The sequence below is a fragment of the Apostichopus japonicus genome, chromosome 12 (assembly GCF_037975245.1).
Source record: "Apostichopus japonicus isolate 1M-3 chromosome 12, ASM3797524v1, whole genome shotgun sequence".
NCBI classification, from domain to species: domain Eukaryota; kingdom Metazoa; phylum Echinodermata; class Holothuroidea; order Aspidochirotida; family Stichopodidae; genus Apostichopus; species Apostichopus japonicus.
In genome coordinates this window covers 19,456,821-19,481,432 of record NC_092572.1, presented here as the reverse complement: position 1 = coordinate 19,481,432, position 24,612 = coordinate 19,456,821, and the positions used below count along the sequence as shown (strand labels likewise).

The window sequence follows — 24,612 nt, the reverse complement described above, 5'->3', positions numbered from 1 at the left end:
ATGAGTATGTGCAAATATGTTTATGGGCAAAGAAATGTTCGAAACTGCAAATACAGTACAGTATATATATCCTACTTGCAATTAGTTACAGCAGTAGCACTGTATATGTTTTCACACACACCTAGTCTCAATACACACTGTACGTACTTCTTATCATCCAGCTAAATACTTCGAGGATCATGAAATGACTAAGGGATTAATTTTGAGCTTAATTTTGAGCTAGAGTCAATGTCAGCAACCTTTTCGAGGTGCTTCAACGAAGAACCGAAGCGTAAAACGTCCAATGTTGACACTATAACAGAAGAACCTTGTCGCTAAGCCTAACAATAACGTAAGCACTACTACTACTAGCAGTAACGACATGACTGACCAGGGACTAGACCTAGCGATCTTTCAGACTCGCAATAACACTGCGGTTACTACAAATCCAAACCTGTCGAACAATGGGGCTCGGAATCTCTTCAAAAACTGCACATTCTCAGGCCCAGTAAACGTTTATTTGAACGGTTCATCTACCGACCAGGGATAGAAGAGTTCTACTCAAAAGAATGTTAGCAACATGCAACGTTGCTACTTGCTAGCCTTACTGTTGTAGCGTTTACGGACTTTTCAGAACACACACAACTCAGCATATGTTTATTTCGCAATTTGACCTGGTAGGTCAAAAAAAAGTTTTAAAATGTTAATTTTAGAAATTTGTTCATCTGTTCTTATTTAATTGTCTTTTCCCTCCATTTTGTAGTGTTTCAATTGATTAAACCACCAAAATTTAAGAACAAACGACACTGCTTCATTCGTATTTTTTCACGCTTAATGTTCGTGGGAAGAAAATGCTGTTTTACATGAGGTGACTATTACGTCATTCAGGAAAAAGATCAAGGGAGGCATAAAGAGAATTAAAACCAGATCAGCAAAAAATAGCGAAAAATTGCCGATTTCTAACATTTGTTAGGGTCATTTATGAATGATGACGTCATCGAGAAGGGCAGCGACCTCGGCTATCGCCTCGGTCCGCTCAGCCTCCTCGATGACGTCATCATTAGTCTCAAATCAAATTTAAGACCGGTTCTCCTCGTATTTATCCCCCTAACTAAAACTTCGATATCATAAAAAATACCGAAAACATATGCTCGAAGGAGAGGTGCGGTGTCCACCTTTCGCATCCCCTCCCCCTTGGCTACGAACCTGTGGTTAGAAATCTTGTAGGAAACAGCCAAATTAAAACCCAGTGAACCCATATCGATGTGGATCATATATCTGATTGTACGTACTTACACTAATACACAAGGGATGTACAGACATTATGATCATAATCATGAGTGACAACATGCTGTACGGTCACAGGCCACAGAAACGACCACGAAGAGTTATTTTCCTCATGCAGCATGTGTTGGATGAAGTTTCAGCCACCGCCACATATGATTTGGATAAATACTCCCACGCATTATTTAATGTATCATATATATATATATATATATATATATATATATATATATATATATATATATATATATATATATATATATATATATATATATATGTATATGTATATGTATATGTATATATATATAGATATATATATATATATATATATATGTATATATATATATATATATATATATATATATATATATATATATATATATATATATATATATATATATATATATGTATATATATATGTATATATATATATATATATATATATATATATATATATATATATATATATATATATATATATATATAGATATATATATATATATATGTTTGCTACAGCCCTATTTCCTTTTTTATCGGCAAACCAAATTTCATTACGGATGCGGTCCGTCTAGCTATTCATTTCGGAAAAAAAAGAGTAAAAACTACTTCATGTCATATAAAATAACGAATAGTAACACGGTTAGACAGGCGCCTTGCGAGGAATTTGCCAAGGGAGGGGCAGAGCTTGTACCCAGACTTTCTAAGCGCAGCGCCACAGTACGTTTAGTCAGGTGGCTTAGTAAATTTAACGTTACTGGCCGGACAAAAGTACCAAATTTGGCATGGAGTTTCTTTTCGACCTATCTATTGATTTTATCCGTGGAACCCACTGAATCGGTTCAGATTTTTCAGGATGGCGGCCAAAATCCAAGATGGCCGCCAGAAAAAAAAAGGAAATGCCATATATCTGGCTGTAAAAATCAGAAATGAACAAATGAGGGTTTAATTCAGGTGTTCCCAGGGTTTACTGAAACAGATGATGGTCATGGCCTGTTGCTTGGACCACCCATTTCCAAGATGGCGGCCAAAATCCAAGATGGCTGCGAGAAAAAAAGGAAATGCCATATATCTGGCTGTAAAAATCAGAAATGAACAAATGAGGAGTCAATTCAGGTGTTTCCGGGATCACCGAAACAGATGATGGTCATGACACGTTGCTCGGATAACCCATTTCCAAGATGGCCGCCAATATAACAGAAAATACACTTGTTGTCACTGTTAAAGGTCAGTGGAAGTGTAGACTTGACTTTCAAGATTCTGATTCCTTCTGATTAGTATTGAAAATCCAACCACCAGACTGACTTTTAGTCGATGTATTGTGAAAGTTAGACAGATTTACTATTACGTAGTGTTTTTGTGACGTCGAGGGGGGAAGCAAAGGATAATGCAAAATTTACATTTTCAAAACTCTGCCACTTAAGAATGGCGAATCTGATTTGAATGAAAAGTCACATAAGTTTGAAGAATATGTAGATGCAAGCATTCATTGACTTTGAAGAAAACATTAACTTGAACTGTTCACCTATGGAGGAACGAAAAGTCAGCAATTACTGTGTAAACTCAATTGCGACATTCATTTCGTTCCCCTCTTGACGTCAACGGACCCGGATATTTAATTTAGGTAACACAAAAACGAAATGAGTTTGAAACTCAAACTTCGATATTTGGGCTTTAAGTACTTACTGGAAGTATTCGGGAATTCTGTCTACAATGTTTCAATACGATGTTTCTTTACCAGACAGTTCACAGTCGATGTACACTATTTAGATGAACATGTGCACCGACAAAGAGATGTGCAAGGCAGAGTTGCCTTGCTGCATTTGCGTGTGTGCTTTTTACGTGCAAAGAACACGGACAAGGACCAAAGGGCAACAGAACCAAAAACAATCCCAGTCTGTATAACAACCACCAAAAACCCAACTGAAACCCACAAACAGAAATGCCCACTACCCACATATGTATATAACGTAGCGTTTAACGTGACGTGAAAAGGACACGGACCCAAAGGCCAACAGAACCAAAACAACAAATCACTGCAAACACACCAAAAAGCCAACTCCAAACCACAAACAGAAAAAATCCCCAGAAACCCATATTATGTAACAACCACACAAACACCCCACACCTAACAACTAACTCACTTAATTGACACCTTAATTGATCCCTCATTTGTTCATCTCCGATTTTTACAGCCAGATATATGACATTTCCTTTTTTCTTCTGGCGGCCATCTTGGATTTTGGCCGCCATCTTGGAAAATCGGAGCCGATCAAGTGGGTTCCACGGATAAAATCTATAGATAGGTCGAAAAGAAACTCCATGCCAAATTTGGTACTTTTGTCCGGCCGGTAACGTTATTCCTGAAAACTGTTGCTAAGCCACCTGACTAGTTGGCGCGAAGCGCAAAAGAAAATTTTGGCCGAAAATGCCTCCCAGATCGCTGGAAATGGCACTTCCTATGCCTTGTAAGTTGCATCTAAGCAGTTTCTATTTTGAAATTACTAGCGATGTCAATAAAAAAAATACTAAACCTATGCTTAAAAATACTATGCCAACAAATATTGGGGGGATATTATCGCCGCCCATGATAACGGATATCCGACATTGGGTCCGTTGTTCAATATTCAATTTATCGATTCATAGATAACAACACAATACTTATACGACTTATTAATTATTGTAAGCGATATCATTAATTCATGTCAAGAAAATGGAATGGCAGTCTAGTTTATCACTTACCTAACGTATCAACAATACTGTTGTCACTAAGAATTCCTTCAGTTTGGAACATGTGCTTTACCAGTTATCGTCAGTGTAATATCCAATTGTATTACAATGGATACACATTGCCTTCTTTAAGGCACAGTCACTGTATGCTGTGTTAACAATTCGTGTACATTCGCACGTATTAAAACTGATTGTAAAGGGACGCGACGCATGAGAAACAGTAGTACACGCGCTGGGGTATGCACGATAAAGGAGTCAAACATTAAACTCTGATATACTGCAGTGGCGGTTCATTCAAGTTCAGAGTTCTTTCAACATAGAACTATCGCTTTGCTTCGTGTTAGCAAAGAATATCCACCGAACGAAAGTGAATAGTGCTTGCGTGATCAGCCATATAAACACAAACATAAATATCGGATATCCTGCATGTGACAATAGTAGTCACGTGGCTTATGTGACAATAGTAGTCACGTGGCTTAACAACTTTAACGTTACTGGCCGGACAAAAGCCCTGGAGTACAGGTTCGAAAAGAACGACTTAAATACCTCAGATGACTAGTGACCTGACTTAGCGTGTGTTGTTCGCACAATTGACGTTGTGTTTATGAAGGGTGCACAATCGTACAAAATCTCTCAATGAGTCGGTATTCACATCTGGTCGGTTTTCCCTCAAGTTACCCTATTATATAGTTTACTCGATGTAATCAGTCTTACATGACACTCGTAACTCCCATATTATTACGGGCTTTGCGACATCGTCTATCAACGGTCGATCACACCTTAAAGGCGATATCGCTCGTAGACTTTTTTTTTTGAGGGCGCTGGCATTATCGAGGTTTCAGCGAGGTTTACTGGGACCCCTATTAATCACGTGACCTCGGTGGCAAATTTAGATCAGTGAATAGCACAGGCAAGCGTATGCGCAACAAGCCCGTACCCATTGCACACATAATGTTATAACACAGCATTTCAGTTTACTGTACTGTTTACCGCATAGGACTTTCGTCCTCGATAGTTTGTTGTTTGTGTGCCTTTTGAGTAAAGAATACTGTACGATTTTCGTCCAAATACATTCGATTAGAGTATTGTGACAATCATGGGAAAAGGATCAGGGCAAGAAGAATCGGGCGAAATAAAACGACCTTGTCCTGGAACGAGCGTAGGTTAGGTTTAAGTGGAGGAAGGCCTTTGTTGCATGGACCTGACAAAAACAGCAGTGCAAAGGAACAACAGCGACGAAGAGATGCCACGAAGATCTATCTTCTACGTTCCTATGTAAGCTGGCAAATGGAGAAAGAATTCTACAAACATGTCCATGATTTGACTTCTGTGAGCAACGTATATTTCGCAGGACATTTGCTTCAGGATCACACAAAAAGGTAATGATTTGCTAAGCTAGGCTAAAACTGTATAGGGTAGTTGTCTTAGGTTACATGTATAGCCTATCAGTACTGCGAAGTACAGAATACTGTCAAGTTCGGACACCCCTAAGAAATACACGATTTCACCATGATAACCTACAAGCAAAAGCCAATATCACTAAAAACTACGAAGCTACAGTTATTTCCTCTCCAAAATGACCTGTGTGCAAGTATGTACGTATATATTTGTCAATAAAATGAAGATATAGGAGTTTTGGGGTATTTTAAGGCTTAGGTGTTCGAACTTCGCAGTGCCTAGTATGCTACTGTATTTGTAACATACATGATTTGATATGCCTAGGCTATGTAACTAGTCCTATCATTCATTATTTTTCCAATGGGCCTAGCGTATGCTAACCTTATCATACTTATCCTAGCACAAAGTAGCAGTAAGTTGTATTACTGAGTCAGCATCATCACTGTTTGTGAATGCTTGTCATGAAGATACTGTATACAGTTAAAAATGAAAGTATCCTTTCTAAAGAAGACTGACTCATATTTATGCAATGGAAAGCTGGGCCTTCTCATCACCAAAAAGTAAACTGTTTTTGCCTCAACAAATTGATGGAAATATATTTTCTAACCACTAGGCCTAGGTGATATGTTCATCCCCACCCCCTCCAGGTTCTAAATTGTTATCAGCTGTCCTTGTTTGAAGAAGATATTCTTGTGAAAAAGCATTTGAAAAAAAGAAAGAAGTTTGAAGCCTCATCTTTGCCCAGTCATAATTAACTAGGCATATATAGAACTAAGGCCTATTGTAATAAGTATCTGAATTTAGTGTTCAAATTAACTGCATCCCCTAATTTTGTAACTTTTGTAATTTTGCCTACTGTGCTGTACACGTACAACCACATGGACCTGCAGTTTTTCCTATAAAAATAATGCATCTACATAAATACTTTAGAATCACTCCTAACTGATTCACATGTTTTCACACCGCTACATATGCAACTATACCTTAGGTTTTTCTAAGGTCAGCCACAGCCAGCATATACGCAATCAAGTTTTAATGGTTCATTTGGGCAACGGGGTGTATATGTTATCTACTGACTCAATCATGTGTACATTTCTGCGTTTGGGATTTTTGAAGGAACCCAACTGCTATGCAAGAACTAAGGTAAATTAGCCTCACAAATTGAGGGAACATATTATTACATAAACCTTTATATTGCCATGCCTGGAGGTAAGAAAGTACCAGTTTTTTTGTGTAGGCCTAATGCTATAATGTTGTGATAAGTTATCATATTCTTATATATGGGTCCATCCATGCCAAATCAACAGTGGCCTCCATGCCCACCCTCTCAGAATTGCCTGAAATTGATATGGTGTCTTGCAATATGTCTCAAAGGATGAAATTGGGCACAAAAAAATGGAAAACTTTTTGGTTGCTAGGATACGGCCCCGCCTAGCAACCAAATCCAGATTGCATTTTAAGAGCCCTAAATGATCTGATGTTTAGTGTTCAAAAATTATAATCTATTACATTTGGTGACCGTAACTATCTCTTGTGGAGAGTAATCTAGCGTTAATGGTAGTCTGAAAACTAGCTATGCATGTAAACAGGAATTTTTCACAATGGTGGGCTTATGTCATGGAGTAAGCTAGCATCTCAATTCTCACTCATGAAACCAACTGCTCACATAAACAGGAAGTTTACACAGTAGGTAAATAATGAGTGTACATCAAACTTTGATCAAAAGACTGGACATCTTTTAGTGATATGAAACCAATCAGTTCACTTAGACAGGAAGTTTACATAGTAAATTGTACATTGACATGTGAGCTCAGGTTGTTGAGCAAGCAGTTGGGCAACACAAAATTATCCTCACAATTTTCTTGAAAGGTACCACGGTTTTAGGATATGTTGAAGAAGAGTATGAAAGAATATATCATCCTTATCTGGGTTTAAATCATTGTGGGTTAACAATATGTTATTATTGAAATCTGCCAAAGTGTTTGTTTGTTACTTTTCTCTTTCATATTTTTTCTTGGGTAGGTATGATAAAAACATGTTTGTTTGTAATGATTTGGTCATTACCAGATTCATTACGCATACAATTAAGCTTGGGGTGTACAGTAAAATTACTATTTCAGTTATATGATTTCTGGACAATTTTTTTGTTTCATTGAACAGGTGTTAAATGCATCTTTCCAGAAGGATGCCGAAAGTCAAACAGAGGCATTCTCAGCAGCTGTCACCACAGAAAGATCAGTTGACACTCAGAAAGGAGAAGGTAAATTTATATGTTTATCCTTGCATGAATAACAGACTGGAAGAGCAGTGCTAATCTTATATCTGATCTGATGTGATCAGAAAAATAATACAATTTCATTCTCATTAAATTCCTAAAGAAAAGAAAAAAATGGTAGCATATTGCTCATCCACTAAAAAGCGTACATGTGTATGAGAATTTATATAGAAGTCAGTGGGCCTGATATTATGAGGATCTTCTTTAGAGGCAAACTGACTAGTAACAGGAAATTCAAGAGGCACAATAGAGCCTGGTACAGAGAGGACATGGTGAACACAAAGAAAGAAGTTAATGGTGTATTGAAAAAAAGGAGTCAGGGAAAGCAGAGGTATTTAGATAAACTGTGGAGTACAAAGCGAGGATTAAGAAAGGAGAGAGGGGGAATGAACTATGGCAGAATACAGAGATGGAGCAGGATTAAGTTAGCATAGGCGTAGGAGCCTCATTTGATTTGTGGGGGGCTGAAACGACTTGCCCGAAAAACATGTTGTTGTGCATATCATATAGGCATTCATCGGTTATTACATCACATGCCAATAACATACAATCATTTTGCGTCTTATTAGCCTTCCATATTGGTTAAAATTATTGGGGAAACTGTAAAACAAAAATGATCATAACAATATAAGTTTAAACATTGAAAAACACATTGCAAAATATTCTTCTTGCAGTAGGTGCCCAAAAAATTCTCAACTTATTGCCGAATTTTCACCACAAAAAGTGAAAAACACATTGCAAATTATTCTTCTTTCAGTAGGTGCCCGAAAAATTTTCAGCATATTGCCCGAATTTTCACCAAAAAATGTGAAAAACACACTGCAAATTATTCTTTTTTCAGTAGGTGCCTGAAAAATTCTCAGCATATTGCCCAAATTTTCACCCAAAAATGTGCAAAACACACTGCATATTATTCTTTTTTTAAGTAGGTGCCCGAAAAATTCTCAGCATATTGCCGGAATTTTCACCGAAAAAAGTGGAAAACACATTGCAAATTATTCTTCTTTCAGTAGGTGCCCGAAAAATTCTCAGCATTTTGCCCGAATTTTCACCAAAAAATGTGAAAAACACACTGAAAATTATCCTTTTTCAGTAGGTGCCCGAAAAATTCTCAGCATATTGCCCGAATTTTCACCCAAAAATGTGCAAAACACACTGCATATTATTCTTTTTTTAAGTAGGTGCCCGAAAAATTCTCAGCATATTGCCGGAATTTTCACCGAAAAAAGTGGAAAACACATTGCAAATTATTCTTCTTTCAGTAGGTGCCCGAAAAATTCTCAGCATTTTGCCCGAATTTTCACCAAAAAATGTGAAAAACACACTGAAAATTATCCTTTTTCAGTAGGTGCCCGAAAAATTCTCAGCATATTGCCCGAATTTTCACCCAAAAATGTGCAAAACACACTGCATATTATTCTTTTTTTAAGTAGGTGCCCGAAAAATTCTCAGCATATTTCCCGAATTTTCACCAAAAATTTTAGTTGGGGGCTGCAGCCCCCCCCCCCCCCAGCCCCCCGCCTCCTACGCCTGTGTAAGTTAGTCATGTCCTTCTTGTATATTGAGCCCATTCAGTTGAATGGTGCTAAGGCATTCCGTCCACTCTCTCTATCTCTGCTGTGGTGTACTATGTCTGAGATGGTTAGTCTACGAATTTAGTTACCTGTTGGGACATGTCTTACTTTAATGGTATGATTGGGGAACTGAAAGTGTTCCCCTACTGGAGTCTCCATTTTCATTGTATTGACCTGTGACTAGAACTGCTTATTGAGGGTGGTCTTGGTTTCACCAACATACTTGTAACTTCAATATCTCCTACTTCAATGTCCTCTAAACTCAATGACACCATTTAAATTGAAATATCAGTTTCCAGTGCTGCGAAAGTGTGATAAGTTCTAAACAAAAGTATATTTTTAGTCACAGCCATAGTAGCTACTGTATAGCAGGATACTTGCAATCTAGTAACAAATGTTTTATGTAATCTTTACAGATACTTCTGACCCAGTTACTTCAACACCTCTCAAGAAGCCATCTGCCATGTTCTGTCCAATGTCACCAGTAGGATTAGATATGGAGCAGCATGGGAGAGAAACCTCAGACCATAATAATACACATTGCCACATTTACATGATCCTGAACAAAAGTGATCATACATATGGCAGGGGCAAGCACTTTTCCAAGAATTTTATTGACAGGTTGTGCGACATTCACGTTGGATTAGCAGCTATTGATACCTCTGCATCACCAGATTGAGATAAATTGCTTTCGTCCATTTTGTTCGATAGTAGCTATGACTGTGAATCAGAAGCTTGGCCACCCTCTAAGTCAAGGTGGGCAAGGTTGGGGAAATTCAATCAAGGAGTAACAATCAGAGAATGGCCAGCTTTGTATTATTGTATATAGGCCTACACACACAGCGGGTATAAATATCTGTATCGGTTTATTTATACTGGTGTTCATATCTGTTGCCAGGAGGCATGAGGGGATATGATTTGAACGTGGGGAGGGTGTGGGGGGTGGGGAAGGGGTCCCCTTTGAAGTGTTCAAACAATGCTACATTTTACATCTATCTTCTTGAATCACATGTATATTAAACACCCCTATAGACATGATCAATCAGTCCTGTCTCTCACCTCCTCTCATGCACTGGTGTATTTATTTTCTGGCAACATAACAGTTAGGCATAGTAAGGGTCAGAGGTCATCACAACTTAAAGAGTTGTGTGAGTCCCTGTGGTCTCTTACATCCTTGTAGCAGTAGGGAGAAGAAGCCTAATAGATCAGAAACCATGATTATCTTCTGTTGTGTCTTATTTTCCAGCATCCTTGAAACATTATATCCTTCCCCTTTGATTTCTTGATGTCATAAGCTGTATTTATGTGGTGCATTATTTAATTCCAGTATTGAGATTGTATATTCTTCTTGTGTATTTGACAGTATCCCAGTGATCTCCATTTTCTGCTCTTGGTTTTCTTTTCTCTGTATTTCATATCATATCTATCTCTACCCCTAACCTCCATCTCCACATTTTCTTTACTTTCTTCCTCCATCCCTTCATCTGTCTTTCACTCTTTCTTTTTTGACCTCTTTCCTTCCCTCTGTTTACCCTGTATGTTTTAGTTTGCCGACTCCCCCCCCCCTTACATCTTACCCCCCTAAAAAATGTTCACAAGGTTGACAAGTCTCCCCATGCTAGTCCCAAGCTATACACCTTTGTTGTGGTGACCGTTCACTATACTTGCGGATCAAATGGAAAGCCCCACCCCCCCCCCACCCCTTACTTCCCAGTGTTATGAATCGGCAAATGGAAGATTATTCGGAGTTGTTCGTGATGGTTAAATGATCTTATAGTCAGGCATAGGCCTATATGGTTCTCTTTGTCCTTCATTGTCGTCGAAGTTTGAAATGAATTAATCGTGCTAGGAACTTCCGGGCAATGTTTAATTTTCTGTGGCAAGAAAAAAAAGCTCCCCCCCCCCAGTGTCCCTCCTGGTTGACTAGAGCCTGTACGCCTATATGGTCACACAATAGTATAGATAAGTATGAGCCATGCAGACAGCTTTTTTTTCTTTTTTTAAATTCAATCCAATTTGAGTTATAGTTTCGAGTTGTAATTCGAGTCAGTCGTGATGAGGCGCCCCATGGTGGGGCTGGGTAACCCACCCCCAACCCGTTGCCGACCTGGCATTTCTTTGGGAGCCGTTCGGAACAAGAGGCAGGAAAATCAATACTGGAGTACAGTACGCTGGAAAGCAATAAACTGACGTGATTTAGAAGAAAAAAAGTTGTTTGCTTTGACTGCAGATGTTCAGCGAGTCACTTTTCAATGGAAATAACTTTTAATTTATTGTTCATGTACTTATTCCCTTTTTGCCAATCCTTTCTAAAGAGGGTGGAGCCGCCCCTTATGGCAACGTATTTTTGTTCCCTTTTCCGTTGAAATTTCGTTATTTTTAATTCGGGTCAAAGGGGTACAAGGACAGGGTTTACGTGCACCGGTAATGAGGATGGGGTGCAGCTAGGGCAAGTGTTCTGTGATCGCCTAAAGGGCCCGTTGTCAGGAGTCCAAAAATAATTAAATATACATATTTATCTATATATGGTTTATGACATAAAATCCTCCTGATATATAACTAAAATTTATATATAAAACACAATGTAAGTTGTGACTGTGTCTATGTGTAATTAATACCTCAATTGGCTGAAATACCAATTGTTCACATATGACGGACTTGACCATACGTTTGATACCCAATGTTGTAATCACTTCAGTCAATTTTTTCACTCATTCGCGTCTGTCCTTTTTGTGACACGAGTCAATGTATCAGACATAAACTTCACTATAAGTTTCTTGAGCTGTGAAAGAATGTCGGCTCGCAACTAAGGTTGCAATATTTCAAATACTTTACTCAGGTTAGTACAAGACTGGCGCATCTGTAAAGGTTTGGAATACACTGTTTTTTTACAGTAAAATAGTACTGTACTTCTATAGGCTAAACTTCTGATATTCGATATAGCATAAAGCATGCAGAGCTTTCCAAATCAGTGAATCAACTACGAAACCAGGGCATCCGAACAGTTCGGACTTCGACTGTTCACTATGTGGGCCTAAAAGAGTAAAAAGCAGGGAACCGCTAGAGTAGCAGCTCCCTGGTCAAACTATTACATCTATACTGTACAGCTACTACAGCCCACTAGTTGTGAAAAGTTATGAACGTAAAACAAACCACAGAGTTTTGTATAACACAACACACACGAAAACGCGACGTAATAATTTACCGCATACTACTGACCAGGGAGTTTTTCCATAACTCCCTGTAATGACACTGCTACAGACAAGAAACTATGCAGGAATTTCGCCAAGGCCACCGCTTCAGGTAACCAAACCCGTTTATTGCTTACTAGCCGTAAATACAGGATTGCTGAGAAATTACGAAACAACAGCGACGAACCGGTAGAGGGTAGTATTGATATTATTTTTGAATCGGTTGGTCTGAAGGACAGAATTAACGAGGAAATTACGAGCGATCCCACCTTTAAAGTTCCCAAATAAGTCCTAAGTGACTTCCTGAGCCAAAATGAAACAATTAGAATACCAGTCATAACATATAGTCAGGGTGCTAGCCCGGTTTCATTTACACGTTTGAAGACGGACGGTTTGATGGTCCCGATCAGTAAAGGGCACAGGGTGTCTGGGGAATAAATATATATGAAATTTCCTTTTTTCCAGGAGGCCATCTTGGATTCTGGCCGCCATCTTGAAAGTGGATGGCCCAAACAACATGCCATGACCATCATCTGTTCCAGTGAGCTCGGAAACACCTGAATTGACCCCTCGTTTGTTCATTTCTGATTTTTACAGCCAGATATATGACAATTCCTTTTTTTTCTGGCGGCCATCTTAGATTTTGGCCGCCATCTTGGAAGTGGGTTACTCAAGCAACATGCCATGATCATCATCTGTTTCAGTGACCCCGGAAACACCTAAATTGACCACTCATTTGTTCATCTCCGATTTTTACAGCCAGATATATGACATTTCCTTTTTTTCTTGCGGCCATCTTGGATTTTGGTCGCCATCTTGGAAAATCGGAGCCGATCAAGTGGGTTCCACGGATAAAATCAATAGATAGGTCGAAAAGAAACTCCATGCCAAATTTGGTACTTTTGTCCGGCCGGTAACGTTAAGCCTAGAAATTGTTGCTAAGCCACCTGACTATAGCCTGGTAGTATCATAGTGTAGTGAAATTAGGTATAGCAACAGCCACCCATATAGTAGTTCGATTTCGCACAGCAAGCGTATTCACCACAATCTAAGTTGAATCGCTCAAATCGCTTGATAGTCCTAAAATTGACAATATGATATCCCATCTGAGCCGTTGCGGCCTAAAAATAAGGTCAAGACAAATTAAACCTTACCCCACTCTTAGCCTATATCTCTAATTGGAAAATGTCACACTTGATTGGGGTTATCAACCAAAACGGATGGCCAACAAGTATTGTTCGGAAAATCACTGTCTATGACAGCCTGTCACATATGGAATATAATAAAATGATAAATAATAAATACAGTTTAGAGAGAAGATGTTTGCTTTTCTCATGGAACGAGGGTGGTATAATTGTGCGTATAATTACAATGTGCAGTAACAAGTCAACACCTGTCCGTTTGAGTAGTTTAGTTTTATTTTGTGCCGTCATTGCTAACACAGATTTTGCAGTTACTTTTTTTCTGAAATAATTGATTTTATCCAGATGAATTATGTAAATTTAGACTCTCGTTTACAGTTTGATAGTTCAATGATATAGCAGTTTGTACTACGTAGATATTTTCAGGGATGTTGTAATTGCATTTGCCAACAGCAAACTGAAAAATGTCATCAGGGCATTTGTGCTGCAAATGTATTTCTTTTCTTTTATGCCAATAAATCAGCTATAAACAGAGTGAGAAAGTTTTACATATGTGTTGCATTTACCGATTAACCTTACGGTAAAGAACTTTGACAGCTATGCAAACATTTCACAAATATGAAGGAAACCCCGACAGGAACAGAATTATTTTATCCATCCATCCATCCATCTATTTATTTATTTATTTGTTTGCTTGTTCATTCATTTATATATCCATCCATACATTCATTCATTCCGTTCACACATTCAACTATGTTTTGAGTTGTTCGCTCTCAAATTATGTAAATTGAGATAGCGGTCCTCTAACCATCAATTGAATTTTATTGCTACTATCTTGTCATACATTAAAAAAACCATAGCCAAAAAATTCACAAAGTGATGACGTATATTTGCGTAAATTACAAATCACTTCCCCAATCAGGATACATCTCAAATTAAAAACCTCCAATACAACCACTCTATATGTATGGTAAGTAACACCCACACACCAAGACTTGTAGAGGGCAGAATGAAAAACAACGCGATTGAAGGAACGAAGGCAGGGTGGACTTGAGCGTAAATTGTTACCGGCTCAGTGACCTAACTGGAGGTGATGAGGCCTTGAAACAAACGATAAATTTGACGTCTTGCACGAGACTAGCATCTTTTGCGACAAAGAAGAATTCTTGTACCGAGCAGCGCACCAATTTCGAAGTGATAAACCGGTAGGCTAATACACCCCTTAAGGAAGATGAAAGGGAAACACATCCATCCATATGTTCAAGAAAATACTTGTTGAAGGGTTCCAAATATCTGTTCAGCCCTGAACCTCCAGTTTGGGCATCCATCTAGTATGTAACCTGCTAAGAGGTAACTGCGTAAGTTGTAGCATATCACTGAGGGAATACGAGATATAACTTTACACACCAGCCAGTGCAAAATCCACCTACGTTTTTTTTTACATGGATAAATGCTTGAAGATATTATGTGGCGATAAATACATTCACACGAAGAATAGTCAGAAGTTAAGGTCGATATATCTTTCGTTCATACTTATGCCTAGATAAATTCATCTCAATATTGTTTCCCTAACATTTCTCTGCCCAGCATGAGCCTCGACATCTCTGAAATGATTTACTTCTCTGGTTGCAGAATTCTCATGATTTTGGTATTATTTGCGAGACTTTCGTATATGTATATAGCATATACTACAGTGCAACGTAACACGAAAAAATTATACTTTGTATGCTTCTCTCACAGTCATCACTATGACTTGAAGGATTACATTCCTAATGTTTGACCATTCAGAACAAAGTTATCGTTCCAACGTTTTCACAATTTGAAACCGCACTAATTCAGCTTTATGTTGGTTAAATATATGTTCCATATATTACTATTAACATACTTCAGACCAACGTCAAAGCATTCGAAGGTGTGCTTCATTGTTCCGACGATTGCTGAGACGACAAACAGAACAAGAAGCATAGCAAATATCAGAGAATCTAGTCTATTGTCCTTCCGTGTGCTTTCAAATGCTTAAGAAACTAATACTTCTTCTATGATATTAGACGCATGCTGGTCATGCGATTGAAAATAATGTTAATTTTTTGCGCATTGAAACTCAGTGTCAATGTTTAAGTGATAGAAGAGCTTGCCTATGGCAGTTATCTGGAAACTACACATGCTAAGTTGTTCATGGTCATCACGGCATCGGCAATGCGGCAGAGGATCTAATTGACAGGTCTGAATTACTTGCTGGTGAACATAGCTGACTCACAGTAGCAGTCACAATGAAAGATGTTGGACAGTTTATCTTGAGTGGTAACCTGTCTGTTGAAGGGACACTTGGTTTAATTGTATTTGTGTGAATCACCTGTAAAATTGAAATAATTGTTTTTATAGCACATTGCCTAAAATGTTCAACTGTTTTGAATACCTCTCAAATAGTACTTGATTATAGAAGAACTGCTATTGTCTGGACTATATGTCTTTTGTATTGTGTATAAAATATTGTAAGAAATATGGTTATGGCATATATGCATTCGCAGAAGTATAGATCCTTGTAAGAATCGCTGATAAAGCATGTCAAAAAAGCGAACATGCAATAAACCATATCTCAAGTAAGGGCCAAGATATTGACATTGGGTGTTAAACTAACAGTGTGGAATATTGTCTTATGACCAGGGTAACTTTGTTTGCCACGGGAATATGCTTGGAGTTAATGTTTGCTCCCTGACAGAATGTCGCGTGCACGTGCCCTCCCAAAAATTCGTGCCTCACCCGAGTGCCACCCAAATGCTAGTTGTAGTGTTAAACAAGTATTCAAGCAAAAACGTGTTTTTCAAAGGACAAAACCTATTATGTTCATCAGTTAATTGCAAATAGCATCTTATGATTCTTTTAAAAACATTATCAAAGCCAAAAGGTCAATTGCCAATTTTTTTGTGTAAACACGCACATCGTTTTTTTTTTAATAGTGAAGATGTTATTGTCTATAAAGTGAAAAAAATTCTGAATTTTGGAATACTTGATGGTTCAAAAGGGAACTGGAAAGTACTTTCGAAAGCTGTTCAGTGTAAACCTTTCAGTGTTATAATAAGTGAGACAATATTGACTATTTTTGATTAAAACTCAGAGTCTACTCTGGTTTTTAGGTTTTCTTTATAGCTTCGAGTCATATAATATACAGATCAGTGTATTCAAGTGATTACCATATATTTTTCCAAGTAATGATCTCCTGGCGGCAAAACTCCTGCAGCATAGAATTATGACACCGGGTCGCATAAGTTAAATGATGCGATTACCATGGTGACATCTCAACTTATACGTTGTTTATTTGTCAATTTGCTGTATTTTTAGTTTTCTTCTTGTCGATAGGTTTGTATTCAAGTTTTACACGTCCTGTCCATAAAGTTACAAAACCCTACTCATCCATTTTCCTCCAAATTTGCTTCACTTGTAATATATTTAGTGTAATAATGGTCAATGCATTACAATGGGTAATTGAATTGCCATTCAGAGTGAAATAATTAATATGTTGCCATTGATTATAAAACAGCTGGTTCCGTCCGTACCTTAATATTATCACAACCAGCATACCCTTATACAGAAATTGCTTGATTATTGTGTTTCAAAGATCCATTATTCCATAATTTCGACTTTCTTTCTTTAAACTCATTGTAGACTTGTAGCCTAAACCGAAATGTATTCCTCCTTATACATGGAAACATCAGGCCACTGCTAAAGGTCCGCTATTTCCAGGAGGCCTAAAAACACAACAAAAGTGGGAGGAAGGTGGGGCAGCTAAAGAGTTGGAGGGTGTTATAACGTATACACGAGCACTTGGCAATTTGTTGTAACTTTACGATTGTATATTCAGAGGTGTAGGAGCGAAGTATTTCCGATTAGGAGAAGATACCCTGTTATTGGCTGGAAGTAAATGTGATCCTCTCTCTGTGGTCCAAGGCAACTGCTTCGGAGTCCTCGAAGAGTTCCATATCTTTCTTGATCTCTCGTAGCGATTTGAAAGCACAAGATACATGTCAGTAAATGGAATGAGTCTGAAAAGCAAATCGGAACGTATCTCATTCATCTTTGTTCATCTTACTAGTATTTGTTTGTGAAGGATGCTAGCAAATTTTATGATCCACGAAAGGTAAGGAACCCCAACCGCTCAACAAACCAGAATAGAGGGTCAACGGTGTGTATATTTCTGTTTGTCCATTGTTGCAACATACACGCTGATTTCGTTTCCAAGTTTTTGGAGATGGTCCTCTGATTAACACTACGGATGACATACGCCTCCTAACCATCACTCACTCCCTCACCCCCTCATCCTCCTCATCCCCTATAAAGAGTAGAATGGATTTTTTTTGTTGTAACTTACAGCGGTGCGAAACAAGATGTAAAATTAGCATAACCAAACATATTTCGTGACTTATGACAATTATCATAGGAAGAGGCACCAAGTTTCTCATTTTGAGATAAAAACGAAAGAACTAGAGGCCATAAGTGGTTAGGTAAGTAAACGTTTTATTCCTCGGCCTATCCATTACCTAACTGATGAGCCATGCAGACTCAAAGTGAAAATAAATGTTAGAAAATAACCCTTCTTTAGTTTCTTCCAAGGTCTGAACCTTTGTGTCTGAAACTTTGCCTCACTTTAGCAGAGTGTCAAAGTCCACTGTTCATACGCACGTTTATAGCGCAGACTATTGACGTTTGCGTTCTTGGTTGTTTTCATTTGCGTTTTATCTGTGATCATATGTGGCAGTGTATGTATATATATATATATATATATATATATATATATATATATATATATATATATATACTGCCACATATGATGTGTGTGATTTTTCTTCTGCATCTTTGGGTATCTAATCATATACTTATATACTGAGACATCAATTCTTTTTTTAGGATTGATGTGCAAGCTAATCGTGACATGAACAGGAGAAAAATCAACTTTTGTGCAAAATGCATCCCTACCTACGGTGCCCTGCATACCTCCTCGTACACCTGTTATGTTTCCATAATCTTATTTAGTTGTATTTACTCCAAAGAAACCTACGATTAAGATCAACCATTTATTCGAAAACCATACTGCTCAACCCGTTATGAGTTGATATAGTACAGGACAATTTATTTCTCAATCAATTATAGTTTGAATTAACTAATCACATCAATTAGAATCAACAAGATCATTAACAGTGACATGGTTCAACTTTTATATTCTAAAGATAAAGTCACTCGTATCGCACCTACTGTACTGTTTATTGATCCACAAGCAATTGTTCAGCTTAGCGGGAACATCCAATTGTTGCCCCTTCTGAGCCCCCACTGAGTCCCACTTCCCCCACTGCTCCTTTTATTGGCATCGATCGACAACGTTTCCTCAAGATATGGATTTTCGAGTGTGTGAACCTTTGACATATGCTTTACACTTTCCGTGTTGCAACAAGGGCATTCAATTCAGTCAGTAATATACTCTTTTTTTGTAACACTTGCTTAACTTTAAAATCGCAACAAATAATGTTTTAGAGTGCTATGTGTAACTATATCTAATCTAATGAACGCACTTCGATATTATGTGTTACAGAAACGACAAATAAATATTTCGTATTCCTTTAGAAACAGTTTCCAAGGGTGGCCAACGCCTAAAAGAAAAGATGGACGAGGTTTCGTATGGTATTTTGAATATTAATATTTCTATCTCCTACAAATAATATGGATAATAAGGGTGAATGGTATACATGAGTGAATAACAAAGAGTACATTCAACTTAAGACGCTTGATAGAAAGAAAAACATATATATGAAGACTGGGTTTGGAGTCGATGACCTCGATGGTGTAGCGGCGATGATCCCCGATAGACAGCTCTTCCTCAGAAGGCGCGACGAGGAATGAATAAATGATTAAAAGTTCATCCAAGAATACTTATACTTGTTATAACGAGATCCACTTCAGTTCACTGGATGAATGTCAGTATGAAAAAAGAAAAGTCCATTCCGTATAAGAAGTGATGACATATTAAGATGAAGCCAGAAAGTAACGAATTTACTTAAAGATCCTTCAGTGGCAACTTGAACGGATACATAGAACGTAGTAACGATATGGATATAACTGGTTAACGCAATGTTACGCAGAAACAATAGTGAATCGTGTTATTGGAACGGGGTGAGAGGCGATAGTTCCCCAACACCGGTGTATATACCTCTGACTGGCATCATGACGCGGTACTTGCGTGGAGGGTTACGATGGCAAAGAGATGACGTCATTAGTAATGTAGCATTATGAATATTCTAGAGGCAGAGCATGCCCATAGCAACAAACAACATGCCTGAACAACAGGATCAAGTGTCATAGTGTAGAATTCAGTGTCCCTTAAACTTAACCGATCGTGAGAAAGAAATGACGGAAGATTATGCAGTGATACTTTAACCGTATACGTGCCTATCGAGTTATGTATTCAAATGCAGTTTAGCTTCGTAGTAACTCAATCAGTTACATAATATTGGTATGTTACAAATGCACAGGACATAAGTCCATATAGTCTGAGATATTATCAATTGATTTACCGTTGCAACGGATTAAAACTTACATGTAATTAATATTTCGTTACGTACACTATCGTAATATAATATATTTTTAATTCTTCGTACAGGATAAAACGGATTGCGTCAAGTTTTTAAAAAATTGTCATGCCATCTACGTTCTTTTGTGGTATAATCCACGATGTTTGCTCTAAAACTTCTATCCTATGTGTCGTAAGGCAAATTATTTCCAATGTTGTATTTGTAACACTCTAAAATCACAAAATGAAATGTGACAGTGCATATTTACATTTATAACAATGTCGAAGCAAGTTGCAAACCAATTCTCTGCATCGTTCTCAATCTTTCTTAAATTCAAGTTCCCGGTTGTCTGGGCAGCGTGACGTCACTCGTCACATATACATACAGATGCAGCGATATCCAGACATGAAACTGTACGCTTATCAAAGTTGGATTTTCAGTTGGGGATTGTAAGCACTTATCATTGTACAGCGCCATCTATTTATATATAATTTACCCATCAAGTTAACTGAGGTATTACAGTTTGGGTGTACCCTACTCACTGGCGGATCCAGGACCTTTGTTTGGGAGGGGCCAAAGTGGCATTAGAGTGATATGGGGGAGGGGTGTAAGGGGAGGGGGCCCCCTCCCCTTTGTAAAATTTTCTATTGCTGAATGCCCTCAGATGCAATTTGGTGCGACAAAAGTGTACAATGGTGATGTTAATTTACTTCTAAAAAAATGTTTCCCAGGTGTAATTTTCTAAAATATTTATAAAACAATGTTGGGATCATCTTTCTCAAGAAATTTTATTTCTCATAGGTTATAAATTTCTTACAACCAGCCTGTAACTGCAAAATTGTGTTAAACTGTAAATCCTCATGCTCATACATTTACATAGCTCCCAAGTCTTGAGAAGGCAAATGCTGGTCCATGCCACGAATCGCCGTCCTGGGGGACAGGTGCGGCGGAACGGAAAAATTATTGGGGGGGGGGGCTAATGTATGGAGACTATCTAAGCGGAGCGCCACCATTGGTTGGCGCGGAGCGTACAAGAAAATTTTGGGTTTTTTCAAACCTCCAGATGGCCGGAAACGGCACTTCCCGAGTGTTTTATGCTGCGAATACCTAGCCCTAAAATATGGGTCTCAAGTCTGCAATTTCTCAGATTGCACGTAAAAGTCTGTAAAAACATTGTAATTTTGTATATTCGATGGTGCTTTAAGAGAGTAGCTATTACTCGTAGTGTACTCGCAAAGACGTTTTTGAGTGTAGTAAGGGCAGTGGCGGAGCTTGGGGTATTGGTAAGGGGGGGGGGCAAGAATGGTCTGTAGGGGCGCTTTCAACACTATCTAAGCGGAGCGCCACCACAGGTTGGCGCGGAGCGTACAGAAAAATTTTGGATAAAGATACTCCCTAGATTGCAGGAAATGACCCTTTCCGGGCCTTGCTAATTTGCAGATAAACGGAGAATAAATAGGTGTCGTCGCCATTTTGTCGGAAAATTACACCAACAGAATATGACAAATGTCAATAGGTATATATGAGAGCGCAATAAAATAGTCAATAATCGCGAATAAGTAAAAAGTAGTGAAAAGCTGAAAAGGGCGCCAGCAGTCCATTTGAGTCCGTCCGGGGGGGGGGGGCATCCGCCCCCTGACTGTGTATATATACGCTCCGCCGCTAAGTAAGGGGATGTTGGAGAACTGGCTGAAATGAGGCAAGTCATTGGCCTAAGACGAAGTTGTGTTACGCTTACCGGTACTCACACTCACTGCTTCCACTTTTCACGGGGCGTGAAGACGCGGTTGAGGTGACAATGTGGTCTATAGCCAGGGGACGGGCCCAGGGTCCCCCAGCAATTACTAAAATTATTTACACCTATATAGTATACGTGTGCATCGGACAGATCGACAAGTATGCATTGAAAAATGGGCAGATGCACGTTTCGGAACCTCGGTAAATATTTGGGGGGCTTATCATGCATTTGCCCCCTCAACTTTTTTATTGGGGGGGGGCTGAGCCCCCCAAGCCCCCCCCGGTTCCGCCGCCATTGCTGGGGGAGGGTTATAAGGGGAGGGGGTGTCCCCCTCCCCTTTTGATTTTTTTTTGGAATCCTGGTGATGCCTACATGTAAAATGGTGGCACTTAGAAAGGCTTTTGTCACCCAAAAGTTTTTGAGAAATATTGTGTAACATCAATAAATTGAATAGTAGGTGATAATTCATTCTTTCCCGTGGCATGAAAATGTTCGCTGCTCGCCACAATGAAAAGAATTATAGGCTAATTTGAGGTTCAAATGATGCTGTAAAGGAGGTTTTATACTCTATTATGCTAAATCCTAAAGAAATGATGGTTGCTAAGTCAAACTTTGATGCCAATTTCTTTATGTATACTTGACAATTACAATGCGGTTTTTTCGGACGCTTGTGCGGGTCAGCGGGTTTGGGTGTTAGAATGCGGGTCTAATTCCCGCGAATTGCGGGTCAGTTGGGAGCTCTGCATTTAATTTTAAACCAGAAAACGAAAAGGTTAAGACTAGTCTACCACTGCTATTCCTCTCGATTTTTTTAATTTCCAATCATATGATTTAGCGAATGTTCGGAAACACTTTTTGGCTCACCTTTGGGGGGGGGGCCATGGCCCCCCTTGGCCCCCCCCTTGGATCCGCCAGTGACCCTACTGTACCCTACTTTTTCAAGTTATTCATCTTTGTTTTAAATTTATGTATATTAAGATTTGTGTCACACAACCCTTAATTGAATCATATATTGTGTCATTAAAATGGTTCCTGCAGTGATTTTGGTGGACGGAGTATATATGTTCTCTACCACCAGATAAAAGTGATCAATGCAACGAAAAATGCAGGAGCTTTAACTTTCGCTATGTACGGTCATGGCGTGCATGAAGGTAGTCGGTTCTGGTATTTGCTTACATTTGCATGTAAATATTAAGTTAAAGATTTCTTTAAACTGCGGATGATTAAATCCGTAGATGAATGGATTAACGCAGCTATTAAAGGTAACCAAACCTGCAAACCAAGGAATCACAACGTAACTCTCAGGAATTACGCAAGCTACTGCAAAAGGCATGATGCATACAATGTAAGCACAAACAACTAGAAAGAGATTTTTGGTAATTTTAACCACCATGATTTGCCGAGAAATCCTTCTTCTCTCATCACCTGTAGATGCCTGATATATGTCCCTGCGTATTCCCTGAAGTATCCCTTTCCTCTTTAGAAACCGATAAATGAGATAGTAACACGCGATAATGACCACCAAGCAGGGAAACTGTATCAGTATACTACGTAACATTTCATTGTGGAACGCTTTTGGATGTTCCGAGTCCACCGTACAAGCACTGTAACGATGAGAAAAGCCGAGTGCACCGAAACCTAATGCTAGCGGTACGGTTGCGACTATAATAACCTATAGCTAACCGAGGAAGATCATAACGTATACGTTTCGGGAACAGTATACTTTATCATAACTTGATCTCGGACGAGTTATCAAAATTAAACGATTGACTGCAATCAAAGCCAAATTTATAATGCTAGCTCCTAACGTTATATAAGTTATTGCTCCAATAATCTTGCATAAAAATGTCTTCGAAAGGTAAAAATTAACGCTAAACAACGCTACTAGATGAAATAAAATAAACACGCAAGAAATGAGATCGGAAATGGCTAGGTTGACCACAAATACGTTTGTTGTAATTTGAAGTACCGCAGAAAGAAGTGTTGCAAAGTTGCAGCAGACCTCCCTGGTTGCAGGTAAAGATAATATAACTGAACTAATATTTTAACTTTTGTAAGTTATTGTTTACGCTGAATTAACTGTTTAAGCTTGAAGTAATGTTGCAATTCTTTCTGGGAAATCCCCGTTATCCCCCTAAGTTGTTTTCTATGACGTAAAAAACCGTGCTCCTGGCCTTTGTTCAAAGAGTTTGGCTTTCCGGTCTCCGGAAGACTGGTGACCGAAACTCAGAGGCGGTGTTCTTAGAATTAGTAACTTCGCGCACGCGTAAACATATGCCAATGCTCAGACAAATATAAAATAAGCCGATTGTAACGTGCAGTGTGGCGCTCTTTGACAAAATCTCATACAAGACGAGATACAAGTCTACCTACGGTAATTTATCTTATCATTTCTATCAATCAAGTTGGTCATGTTTCTAATACCACGGCGCCGTTTCTAACTGTTTGTAGGCATTGTAAGTGCTCAGAATATTATGTAATACATTGTGAGTCTTAAAATGCACTGAGGTAGGGAACGCCTAGTTATTTAGGATTTACGTTATTCACCGATTATTAACATTCACGTTATTAACATTAATTAGTAGCGCTCAGAACTGCGTGAAACTGTACTTACGATTGTAAGTACCAGTTATTTTTCTTCGGTTGATGGATATAGATCAGTCAGTCCGTAATAAGCAGCATGAGTGCATTAGCCCTAGTTCAGCTATCAGAAAAAAAGGCTATAGATTGAATGATCCACATTGCGG

The 24,612-nt window shown here is 38.5% G+C and overlaps 1 protein-coding gene and 1 long non-coding RNA gene across 2 annotated transcripts in view; both read left to right on the top strand.

The window, feature by feature from the left end:
- Window positions 1-24,612, top strand: part of LOC139978049 (uncharacterized) — a 294,882-nt gene that overhangs the window by 213,308 nt on the left and 56,962 nt on the right. The window lies entirely within an intron of this gene.
- LOC139977431 (uncharacterized) lies at window positions 4,776-9,860 on the top strand. Its single transcript, XR_011796535.1, has 3 exons — window positions 4,776-5,369; window positions 7,549-7,648; window positions 9,654-9,860. It is a non-coding gene; the product is annotated as an uncharacterized lncRNA (long non-coding RNA).